The sequence below is a fragment of the Puntigrus tetrazona genome, chromosome 4, assembly GCF_018831695.1.
Source record: "Puntigrus tetrazona isolate hp1 chromosome 4, ASM1883169v1, whole genome shotgun sequence".
In the NCBI taxonomy this organism is placed as follows: Eukaryota; Metazoa; Chordata; class Actinopteri; order Cypriniformes; family Cyprinidae; genus Puntigrus; species Puntigrus tetrazona.
This window is the reverse complement of record NC_056702.1, coordinates 18,737,511-18,750,041: the sequence shown is the minus strand read 5'-3', so window position 1 is coordinate 18,750,041 and position 12,531 is coordinate 18,737,511. Positions and strand designations below refer to the sequence as shown.

General features: G+C 41.5%; 1 long non-coding RNA gene across 1 annotated transcript; it reads left to right on the top strand.

The window, feature by feature from the left end:
* Positions 1–9,260: 9,260 nt before the first annotated feature.
* Positions 9,261–12,227, top strand: LOC122343197. Its single transcript, XR_006250719.1, has 3 exons — positions 9,261–9,797; positions 11,222–11,295; positions 11,414–12,227. It is a non-coding gene; the product is annotated as an uncharacterized LOC122343197 (long non-coding RNA).
* The last annotated feature ends 304 nt before the right edge of the window (positions 12,228–12,531 follow it).

Here is a 12,531-nt window from a genome sequence, read left to right as displayed (position 1 = left end):
AACGATTCAGTGTTTTGCTTTGATGGTTTTCTATGGGAAACATTTAATGTGAAACTTTGCACATTGCATTTTCTTCAAGCAATCTGCCTAAAAATAACTGACGGTGAGTAAAGTAAAGCTGAGCCAGATGAGCGTTCCTATAACACTGTGATGTCACGTGAAAACTACTAATTCCAGACCTTCATTTATCAGTCTAAAGGTCTGGCTATATGTGACTACTGTTGGAAACTTTTTTTAGCTTCTTTTTAAGAAGAGACCAGGATATTCTTGGTAAAGCAGGAGTTCGTTTTTATTTAGTTGCTGTAGTCATCTGCAAGAAGAATTCAAGAAATATTTAAGAAAATCTTCAAGAAATCTCCAACTAAAACATGCTAGGTTGAAGTTTTTATGTTTCAAGGGGGAGGAGTACATAGAGGTGGAGACCAGTAAAACAAAAGTATGCAAATGCAGAACAGGAACTTAGCCCAGAACAGGAACTTTCCCAATCCTTGATCTATTTAGTATCCAAGTGTCATTCAAATGCATAGGTGTTATAGAGTCTGAAACAACAGGCACAGTTGTATTTCAGGATTAGCGTTCACACTTGACTTGGGACACCTACCAGATGTTCAAGAACTCAAAGACAAACAATAACTGTCTCAGGGCTTGGGCTTCCTGCACTTATATGGTAAATTACAATATACATTCAGCTTGTAAGCTGTGTTTAACCTTTTATAAATTTGTAATACAACAATTCCTCCTTTGAGAGTTCTAAAAAAAAAAAAAACTCATAAAATACAAATTTTAAACATTAAACACAACAACAACAAGGTAAAAGGTAAAAAAAAAAAAAGGTAAAAAAAAAAAATTATCTATCGACAAATAGCATGTTGACAGAAACAAACATGCTTCTAGGGTCTGTGAGGTTCCTATGGGTAGTAGTCTTTTCTGGTTGGAGCAGTCATTTCCTCCTGTTGGGCGTAGGTCATTTGTTAAAGGAAACGCTTGATACTGTAGACACATAGTACACCAGTAGAAAAAGTAAGAGTAGAATTGCTATTTCCTAGGGTTTACCTAACAGTTCTCCGAACCATGAAGAATTATCTTCAGTCATTTGGTGTAATTCGGTTGAAAGATCAAGAATGTCTTTGTCACCAAGCCAGCAGAGGGAGCTCTTACCTCTGGGTGATCTGTGATCACTCCCTCTGCTGCTACTTCCTGTTTGTAGACTATAAATACTATATATATTATAGATTCCTTGGTTTTGACCCTGCCTGTCTTCTGATTCTGTGATTGTTTGCTGCCTGACTCGACCTTCGCCTGTTTCTGGATTTTGTTATTGCCTTGGCTCTGAGACTCCTGTTTGCCCTGTTCGACGCCTGCCTGCTTTGACCATGCCTTTGTTTAATAAAAGCCTGCACATGGACCCGCACGCCTCAGACCCCTCATTCATGACAGTCTTGTTGGAGTTTGTTCAAATTCTCTTTTGGATCCTTTAACTCGGTGCAGCATTCAGGGCAGATAATTTGGCATAATTGTGTGTGTGTGTGTGTGTGTGTGCATCAGGATCTGGTGATTCTGATTCTGATTCTGGTCTCTGATGAACATAATCTCTGTGTGCTGATCCACCATCTGGATACAAACTGTGAAAACAGATTGAGAAAGAGACAGGACTAATATTAGCGTAGATGCCATTCTTTTTACGATGTCACAAGTACATCGTATTTTAGGAGTAGTGTTCCCGGTTCCAGCAAATCTAAGTAATGCAGCCTAAAAATTCTTTAACGGATTTGAAAAATAAAAAGTGTGTTGGTGTGTTGTGTGTAGGCTAAGTTGAAAAGATGTGTCTTTAATCTAGATTTAAACTGGCAGAGTGTGTCTGCTTCCCGATCAGAGTTAGGGAGATTGTACCAGAGTTTAGGTGCTAGATAGGAAAAGGATCTGCCGCCCGCAGTTGATTTTGATATTCTAGGTATTATCAGATGGCCAGAGTTTTGAGAACGTAGCGGACGTGCAGGACTATAATGTAATAAGAGCTCGCTGAAGTATTGAGGAGCTAAACCATTCAGGGCTTTATAGGTAATTAATAAGATTTTAAAATCTATCCGATGTTTGATAGGGAGCCAGTGCAGTGTTGACAGAACCGGGCTAATATGATCATACTTCCTAGTTCTAGTAAGGACTCTAGCTGCTGCGTTTTGGACTAGCTGAAGTTTGTTTATTAAGCGTGCAGAACAACCACCCAATAAAGCATTACAATAATCTAACCTCGAGGTCATAAACGCATGAATTAATATTTCTGCATTAGAGGTTGAAAGCATAGGTCGTAATTTAGATATATTTTTAAGATGGAAAAACACATTTTTACAGATGCTAGAAACATGGTTTTCAAAGGAAAGATTGCTGTCAAACAGCACACCTAGGTTCCTAACTGATGATGAAGAATTAACAGAGCAGCCATCAAGTGTTAGACTGTGTTCTAGATTATATGTGCGGTACCTCCGTTTTTTCAGAATTTAGCTTAAGTTATAATATAAGTTACTCATCATCCAGTTTTTTATATCGACTATGCATTCTGTTAGATTCTCAATTTGGTGTGTATCACCAGGCTGCGCTGAAATATAGAGCCGAGTATCATCATTCATTTGTTTGTTTTGGTACTTTGGTAGGATATGTCAGCAAAGAGCACACAATGAAAAAGTGACAAAATCTGTCACATCTCTGGACTCTGTGTTTGTTTTCGTTTCATGCCATGTGCTCCCTGTGCCCTGCCTTCCCTCTGTGTTAATTATGTTATTGTCATCAGCTGTGTCTCGTCAATTACCCTGTGTATTTAAGTCCTGTGTTTTGAGTTCTGTTGGTCCGAGCGTCAAGGTCCCTACCCGATGTCTACACCCGTGTTTATCCTGCCTGCCTGTTCTACCTGCCTGCCTGCCTGCCTGCCTTTATATCTTTATTTTGTCATTTTTGAGATTAAATCCATTTAAGTTTATTTTGAGCCTCGTCTCCTCAGTCTCTCGAAAAGCGCAACCGTGACAGAACGCTCGGACCTACAAAAAGTAAATAGCGGCGTATTTTTCCCCCTTATTTTTTTTGTTTTTTTGCCATGTTTGCCCAGTTCAAAGACCCAAACTTCCTCATCCGCCTGCTGGAGCAGGGGATTGCTCTCTCGAGGACTACACAGAACTATTCCTCGAACTGGCCGCGACTCCCGCTACCCGGACTGCTCTCTGCTCGAAATCTATTTCGCTGGACTTAACACCTCCAGCCAAGCGCAGCTGTCCGGGAGCGGTCCTCGAGAGAGCCTCGCCGCATACGTCGAGTGGGTGCTGGTGTCGTGCAAATCAACAATGATGGTTGCGCCTGAGGACAACGACACCAGCCCCACTCCAGATCCAGAGCCTAGCCCATCCCTTCACCGCATGGTCGAGCCCCAGCCTGAGCCCACTGCTGACACGGGGGGAGTCGAGCGCGACCACGGACCCATCGCCAGAGAAGCGACAGAGCCGTGGAGCGTAACAGGACCCGAGCCGTATCGTCAGACCAGGTGCGCGAGCCAGCAACGGAGCTCCCTGCGGTGGAGACAGCCGACTGCGATGAGGCGCGGAGTGGAGCTCCGCCTACTGCACATCGGCTGAGGATGAGCTGATCATCCACCTGGGGCTGCTGGATCTGCAAAGGAGCTGGATGATGTAGACTTGGACTTGGACTTAGACTGGGCACCTCCCTGTATCCTGAGTTCCTGTTCCCGTTCAGCTACCCGTAAGCCCGCTGGTTCCGCCCAGCCGCCCCGTTAGCCCGCTGGTTCCGCCCAGCCGTCCCGTTAGCCGCTGGTTCCGCCCAGCCGCCCCGTTAGCCCGCTGGTTCCGCCCAGCCGTCCCGTTAGCCCGCTGGTTCCGCCCAGCCGTCCCGTTCCTGTGCCCGCGCCCGCGGCGCTCTGTCCCGTTCCTGTGCCCGCGCCACGCGCGCGCTCTGTCCCGTTCCTGTGCCCGCGCCGCGTGCGCTCTGTCCCGTTCCTGTGCCCGCGCCGCGTGCGCTCTGTCCCGTTCCTGTGCCCGCGCCCGCCGCGCGCTCTGTCCCGTTCAGTGCCCGCGCCGCGCGCTCCTCCAGTGCCCGCGCCACGTGCGCTCCCTCCAGTGCCCGCGCCACGTGCGCTCCCTCCAGTGCCCGCGCCACGTGCGCTCCCTCCAGTGCCCGCGCCACGTGCGCTCCCTCCAGTGCCCGCGCCCGCGGCGCTCCTCCAGTGCCCGCGCCACGCGCGCTCCCTCCAGTGCCGCCTCAAGTTTTCCCACCCTCCCACCCATGCCACACCACGTCGATGGATCCCAGCAGCCCCTGCGCTCATCCTCAGCAAACCATCTGGAGCTCGCCACGGGTCTGCCGGTCTCCATCGCCATCGAGGTTGGAGGATCCTCGCCTCACCGTCCTGCCTCCGAGACCCAGACTCCTCCTCGGCTCGTAGACCCGTCGGCTCCCCCTGGGCTCCTAGCTCCCTCCTCTACACCGTGGTCCGTCAGTCCACCAGCTCCACCAGGCTCCATCGTCCCTCCGGCTCCGCCTTGGTCTGTCGTCGACCATCCGTCGCCTCGGGATTCCTCTCTCTCCGGCGGCCGCCTCGTCACTCCATCCCACGGCTCTGTCAGGCTCCTCCTTCCCTCCGGCTTCACCTCAGTCCTCAGTCGCTCTGGCTCCGCCGCGTCCTTCCCGTCCCCCGTCTCCGTGTCAGTCGCCGAAGCCTGCGGCGTCGCCTTGGACCTCCAGCGCCTCGACGTCACCCTGGCTCTTCGGCTCTCCGTCTCCACCTCAGGCTCCTCCTCCACCTGCTCCGCCGCCGTCGGTCGGCCCCATGGAGTCGATGGCTGCTCCTCCTCCATGGCTCCTCCCTCCGTCGGCTCCACCTTGGACCACCATAGCTGGGCTCTGGATCTCCTCCTGCTCCGGACTCCTCCTGTCTCCTCCCTGGCTCCTCCCTCCATCTACACCTCCTTGGACCCTTCTGCCTTCTGCCTGCCCCCTCCTGGGGATCCGTCCTCCACCAGAACCTCCTCCCAAGACCCGGTATCCCCAACTCCTAGTCTTTTTTGTTTTGTTTGTTTTTCTTTCGTTGTTACCCTTTAGGTGCGTGGACGCACCTTCCGGGAAGGGGGTAATGTCACATCTCTGGACTCTGTGTTTGTTTTCGTTTCATGCCATGTGCTCCCTGTGCCCTGCCTTCCCTCTGTGTTAATTATGTTATTGTCATCAGCTGTGTCTCGTCAATTACCCTGTGTATTTAAGTCCTGTGTTTTGAGTTCTGTTGGTCCGAGCGTCAAGGTCCCTACCCGATGTCTACACCCGTGTTTATCCTGCCTGCCTGTTCTACCTACCTGCCTGCCTGCCTGCCTGCCTTTATATCTTTATTTTGTCATTTTTGAGATTAAATCCATTTAAGTTTATTTTGAGCCTCGTCTCCTCAGTCTCTCGAAAGCGCAACCGTGACAAAATCATGCAGGTCAGGATCAATATTTTACAAGACCAAGACAAGTTTACAAAATTGGATTACTTTTATATACAGGTAGTGTCACAGTGTGGTTAGCAAGAGAGCATACGCAACGATCTTAAGGTAAACTTAAACACTTTAATCTACTCAGATTGAAATAAACAATATATTTACTGGCAGACAGACAGGACAAAAACCACACACATATTAAAGACAAGAACCGACCATTACACAGGATCAAACTAGAACTTAAATACAAATGGGAAATCACTAAATTAACTAGACACAGGTGAGGACAATGACACAAATTAACAGGAATGAAGGTAGGATACACAGAGCACATGACACAGGACAAAAATAACAACAAAAAGAGTCCAAAGACGTGACAGGTAGGTGTAATAAAACACAATTCATGTAATTTCAAATAATTTTAAAATGTTTTCACATAAATTTTTCAATATTGCAGAATCAGTCAAGGACTATGTTTACGTCAAGGGGACATGGTCCAGGATGGCATTGCTGGAAGCTCGGACCAAGAAACTGAGATTTGTCTCCAAGAAAGCCTTGAAGATGTTTAAAAGCAAGACCGGACAACGGATTGGTGGAAGAAGGGAATTCATTGTGATAGATGAAAGCAACATCTGCCATAAAAGGAAGGTGGGATATCCTTTCTAACTGTTTTTTTAAGTGAAAACAAGTAAGATGAAACCACTGAAATGCAGTATCCAAATCAAACTGAATTATTCTGAATTATTCTGTCAATGAATTATTCTTTTAAATTGGTTCATTTTATTAAAATGGATGATCCTGTGCACTAAACTGCATCGTCTGAAAATGTTTGCATCTCATTTAAACACTATTCCACTACTGGCTTTTCAACCAAAACTCACTTTTTGTGACGTGACAATGATTGCACACTGTCCAACTCAAAATCAAATCTCTCATAGTCTGTGATTCCAAGCCTGGGTCTCTTCTAGCAGGACTCCAGTTACTATGATAGTTCACACTTAATATTAGAATACATTTAGGCTGTGTTTTATTTTAAAATTATTTTAAATTTAAAAGTAATATGAAATATATATATATATATATATATATATATATATATATATATATATATATATATATATATATATATATATATATATATTATAATATTATATTGATACATTAGTGAATTTATAAATAATTTACAAAACTTTTAAATAATTAATGTAGCCCATATTAAATTGGCCATGGGATGAAAAACAAGGGAAAACAAGTTTATTATATTTTACCCAGTTGGCATAAAAATTCTAAAGTTAACCATACAACAGTACTGGCAATAAATTTACAATAATGCCAAATTACACAATAAATATTTTTTTGCACTAAACAGAGCAGTGGTATCAAAATCAGCTATCATGACTGGTGCAGCACCGTTGCAAATAAATATGGAACATAAAGTACTACATGTTAGCTTATTTATTTTGTAAATGTTACCAAAATTTACCAAATTATTTTACAGATAAACAATAATCTTTCAACAGTTGGTAATGAAATGTACAACTATAGTTGGCTAATGATGCTTTAGGCAAACAAAATTGTGACGTGTACTTTGGAGGGCAAGTTATTGAAACTGTTTTTTCAATTGTAGTATGGACAAGGAATAGATAGACATGGAAGAGAAAGAAGTGGGTCTTTGCTCGCCATAAAAGGACAAAGAAGACGGCCAGTTTTGCGCTCCAGAAATCACCTGCTTCCCATAATTAGACAACATGTTCGCCAAGGCTCAACCATTTTAAGCGATGAGTGGAGATCGTACAGAGCTTCACCAAATCTTGGATACAATCACTACTCAGTAAACCACAGCAGATACTTTGTTGATCCAAACCATGGAGGACACACACAAAATATTGAGAGAGCCTGGTTAACATACAAAAGCCAAATTTGGCGACTGAGAAGAAAACAGGACAGAGAAGCTTCTTAAAGAACATTTGTGTTTTTTTGAGTGAACTTACTGGCTGGGATACAAGCACAAAGACGGTCTTCTAGGTCGTCTTCTGAAAGACATTAAAAGACATTACCGTGATTAAATATGCTAGAACTCAAAAACTGTTCTTTTCTTTTCTCCCCAGTTCAGGCATCTTATGGGTTGATGTTTATGTGAAGCTGTTTCGTGTGAAGTTTATGTTTATGTTTATGTGAAGTTTTTGGTAATTTTTTTTTTAAATAGTGTACTTTTAGGTAACTCCTTCAGAAGGATGTAGTAACACTTGAGTAATTATTAGCGGGTTACCATGAGTCTTATAGTAGTTATTAATGAAAAGGTAATCCTAGAATCTTATAACCCTTCACAAGATACGCACACACATATATAGGGGCGGTCACAGTCTAATGGTTAGATATGGACTTGTAACCCAAAGCTGCACGTTCTAGTCTCGGTACAAGCAGTATTTTACGTGGGTGGTTTCACCCTCGATACTACAACTGAGATGAGATCCTTGACACTGACCCACCAATTGATATACACAAAAAATTACACACATTTAGTATTTTATTATTGTACAGTATATTACACATTGCTTGTCATATGCACACAGAAAATATTTTCAGATTTTATATCGCGTGTCCCATATAAAAAGAAATAGGACATCTGGTACAAGTCTGTTATTAGGTTAATGATAATGTCTTGTGAATTAGTTAAAAGTACAGCTAGTCATTTGTCCTGCATTACTTATTGTTTAGTTTTGTGTGAATTATGAAACTTTTTCATTAGTTCTCCTGGAAGAAAAAAAAAAGTAGTTATTGGTTAGTTAATAGTGAACTACTAGTGTCATCTTTGTGCTATTGCTTACTGAATCGTTAATCAGAGTTACTTGTTAGTTAACAGTAGTTCCTCAGAGAGTCTTTTTCTGAATTTGATTCCTTTAGCACCAGTACTTCATTCACGTTTTTTTAAAAGAGGACTTTAAAAGGAAAGTGCTCTCAAAACTCGCCATTTTTAATTACATGCATCACAGGCTAGTCTGGTTTTGCAGGAAGCCTTCTCTAATGAAGTATAGTACACGAAGCAAACATTCCTACAACTAGTAACTCATTTTCTAGGCTTAGTGAGTGGCTAGTGAATAGTTAATACTGTCTGATCTACATCGACCTAATCAATACTTGTTGGCTTTTAACATTCTATTGGGATTTTTAAATGCATTTCTACTGTACTTAAAAAATGTGCAAATTGCGAATAATAATAACAAAGGCTGTGAACTCACGACATTCCTTGGACGTAAGCATTAGGTTAATGCTAATTAAACAGTACAACCTTTAAAAGTGTAACTCAAGATCACCGCTTTGTTTGGCTGTCTGGGGTCAACACTTTTCTTTTTAACAGCAACTGTTCATTTTACACACAGATTTGTCGTATACTATGTGTGAAAGTTTTTATTACCCTAGTGATATCAATGATCAATGGCACTGTTTAAATCACACTTTACTGCACAACTACAATTGAAAGATTTAAGGTACCACATTAGTGCTTATTAACATGCCATTTATTAGCGCCAATTAAGCACTTTATAATCAAGCAGCTATATTAATGCCTTATTCTACAGGACCTTATTCTACATCCCTAATCCTACCCAATGCCTAAACTTAACAGCTACCTTACTAACTAGTAATAACAAATTAAGATTTATCGGTAAACCTAACGACTGACATCACTTAAAACCTGCTTTGTAGCATTTTGTCTTGTTTACAAGCAGAAAGAGGAACTGTACTTTTGATGAGATCAATGCTATTAGTTACAGAAAGGTCTGTGGTTTTGTTTTTCTTTTCATTCCTCAAACTGTTGCCAGAGTTATTGCTGGGAAATTTGCCTCTCATTTGTTAGATTTTCATGTCGTTTTTATGTTATTTTAAACTAAATTATTACGTTGTTTAGAAACCATTTTATTCGAATTTAATTTAACCAAAATTATTTAAATGCACATTCTCATTATCTTTAAATGTATCAATCTTATTATTTAGACACATGATAACTGTTGCTTAGTGTGTTGTTAAATGCTTTCTTAACATGTACCTGCTGTAATTCATGATTAAGTCGGCTAGTTATAAACAGCTTCCATCTGTTTTTGTGAGCTCGTCTAAAGTGAGGACTATTTGTCACGTTTCGTTGTTTCTCGGGAGAGGAAGCACTCGAGACGCAAATAAACTTAAATAGATTTAATCCAAAACTGGTAAAATAAATATACAAAGGCAGGCAGAACAAAAAACCACAAGTAGGTAACCTCGGGAACGTATAGACATCGAATGGACATTGACGATCGGACAACCGGAATACAGACACAGGACTTAAATACACAAGGTAATTAACTAAATTAACAAGACACGGCTGAAGACAATAATACAATTAAACACAAAGGGAAGGTAGGGCACAGGTAGCACATGGCACGAGACAAAAAACAATAACAAAGTCCAGAGATGTGACACTATTTATACATATCTTCCAAACAGAAGTATTTATTTTTTTCAATATTTACTACTGCTTAACTAATGATTTATAGTGTGTAGTTATTACAACGTGATACCAGATTGTTCACCGTTTCAAATTATTTAGCAATTATTCTTCTTATTATCATTATTAATAATAATTATCAATATTTAACATTTAAATAGGTTTTAAACATTTGCTTCAAATACTCCTGTCATGATGTATTTGTACCAATGTTTTTGCCTAGTCTTATGTAACTTTATTGCTTTGAGTGTGATGATCTTAAACCATGTGAGGTAAATTTGGATAATCGAAGACACCAAGACACCTGAACATAATGACATGATTTACAAAGGACAGAAACTAAGTCACACAAAGCACATGGGGATTGAAAACACACAAAAAACATACTTGGTGTGACAACAGTAATTCATCCATGTGTGGGAATGGATAAGAGTCCACTGCTTTTTGGCTGTCTGGGGTCAACACACATTCTTATTTGACATGATTTCTATTGTGCAAAAACATCTGGTGACACCCATGCAGAGGTGTCAATGCATGCTGTTGACCCAGTCATTGGAATGGTTACAGTTGATGCAATTTGTCTTCGCAGATTCAAAGAATGTTGTTTTTGTTGCAGACAGCTTAGTCATTGAAGACAATGATTGTCCTGTTACCTGTCAGTTTCACTTCTTGAGAACCGGCATTTCTGGCATCCTTTAACGTACTTCTTGAAGTAGTATGTACTTCTTGATGTTAGCCATTCCAGGCCACCGGAGGCATCTTGCAGCAGTGAGAGGGCTTTATTGTTCCCAGGATGATCAGTGTCCTGTCAACTGTCAGTTTCACTTCTTGAAAACTGTCCTGAAAATAATACTTCCATCTTCAAATTGTTACACATTTTAAATGCTTTGGATCACAGGTTGGTCTTTTTTTAAAGAAGACATTTGGCAGCTTATTGTAGAAGTGAAACATATTATACAAATTATATTTTATAAAAATGTAAAGAGAAGGTATTGAGAAAATAGGCTTACACACCTAGGAGTAAAAAGAAAAATCTCCATCTCCAAGTTTCCATGGCAGTTGGAGAGTCCTTTCAAGGGTACTAAATGACAGACCTTGAAGAATCTGTTCACAAGTACCAAAATTCAACTGTTACCTTCTGATGCTGTTAAGTCATTGAAAAAGTTCACTTCTAAGGTGTGTGCATGGATGCTGAGGAACAGGGAGAGGCAGGAAATTCCCAGCTGGCATTGCACATTCCTGGCATCTTCTCATGTAACTTCTAATGTTGTTAGCCATTCCAGGCCACCAGAGGCATCTTACAGCAGTGAGAGTTTTATTGGTCCCAGGATGACCAGTGCTCAGTGAGGTATGTGCTTTCTGAATTAATGTTCTTTGACTTTGAAGAACATATGTGTTATTCAGGTGATACTCCAGTGGAGTAGAATCAGAGACACTTATCACATCCAATCCTCATTTACCCTCAGTCTATGGACCAGGAGTGGGGCTGATATGAAGACCGTTTGAAGAATTTCCATGACTGACGTGGCTTCGGTTGTCAATGGTGCAGTCATGAAACTGTAACTGTAAATTAACAGTTTGCAGAAGTTGGAAAATCTCAGTATTCAATGGAGCTGTTTGATCGTAGTGGCCAGTGGGCATCACAAAGACAGCTTTCAATTTCGTCCACCCTTCCGGATGAGGTTATATGCACTTCTGAGGTCCAACTTGGTGAAGATCCTGGCACTTCTTAGCCACAAAGAAAAAATGGAAGCAGCAGAAGTGGACAGATGGATGTAGCCTTGTTGTAATACCTCCTCATTGTATTCCTCCATGGCCTTTAGTTCTGGGATCAAAATGGAGTAGATATTACCTTTGGGTACTAAATCATTGGGTAGGAGTTTGAACTTAACTTTAACTTGAACATACATGTCAAGTTTGCCATAAGTGTGAGAGTTAAAATGGTGAGCATTTCTACTGCAGGTTAAGACCATAATGTCTTTATAAAATAAAGAAATCTAGTTCTATCTGTAGATGAGTAGAATTAGGAGGGCTGTTGATAATGTCCTGAACTTAATTAATTAATTAATTCCAAGTACACTCAAGGAATTGTTTCAGTAGTATAGTACGGCTATAGTCCATAAATGCAAAGAGGTAGCAACATACTTGTGCAAGAGCTACAGGAAACAAGGGGAAAAACATCAAATAAACTTAGTAAACTAAGCAAGCCCCTTTTCACTTGTCCAAAACAACTGATACAACCAATGATCATTAAACTTATGTTTGAGCAGGAAATAAAAATGTTTCTAAAACAGGATTAGAAAGTAGGACAAGCCAACCATGAGGCAGAACCCTACAATTACTGCTTTTATTCAATACAGGTGAGGTACATATATGCAGTATTCTGGAAAGCACTTCTGCCCCACCTGAAAATTTCTCCAGTTGACCACGAAATGGAAGAATTGTTGAAAAAAAGAGCCATGGGCACTTTAGGATGATCTAAGGGGTAGATTCCTCCAGAACCAACAGGTTGATGGCATAAATCTGCTGAGATTAAGCTGCCAGAAGTTGGAGAAAAGTGTTTATTAACATCCACTAGGATACT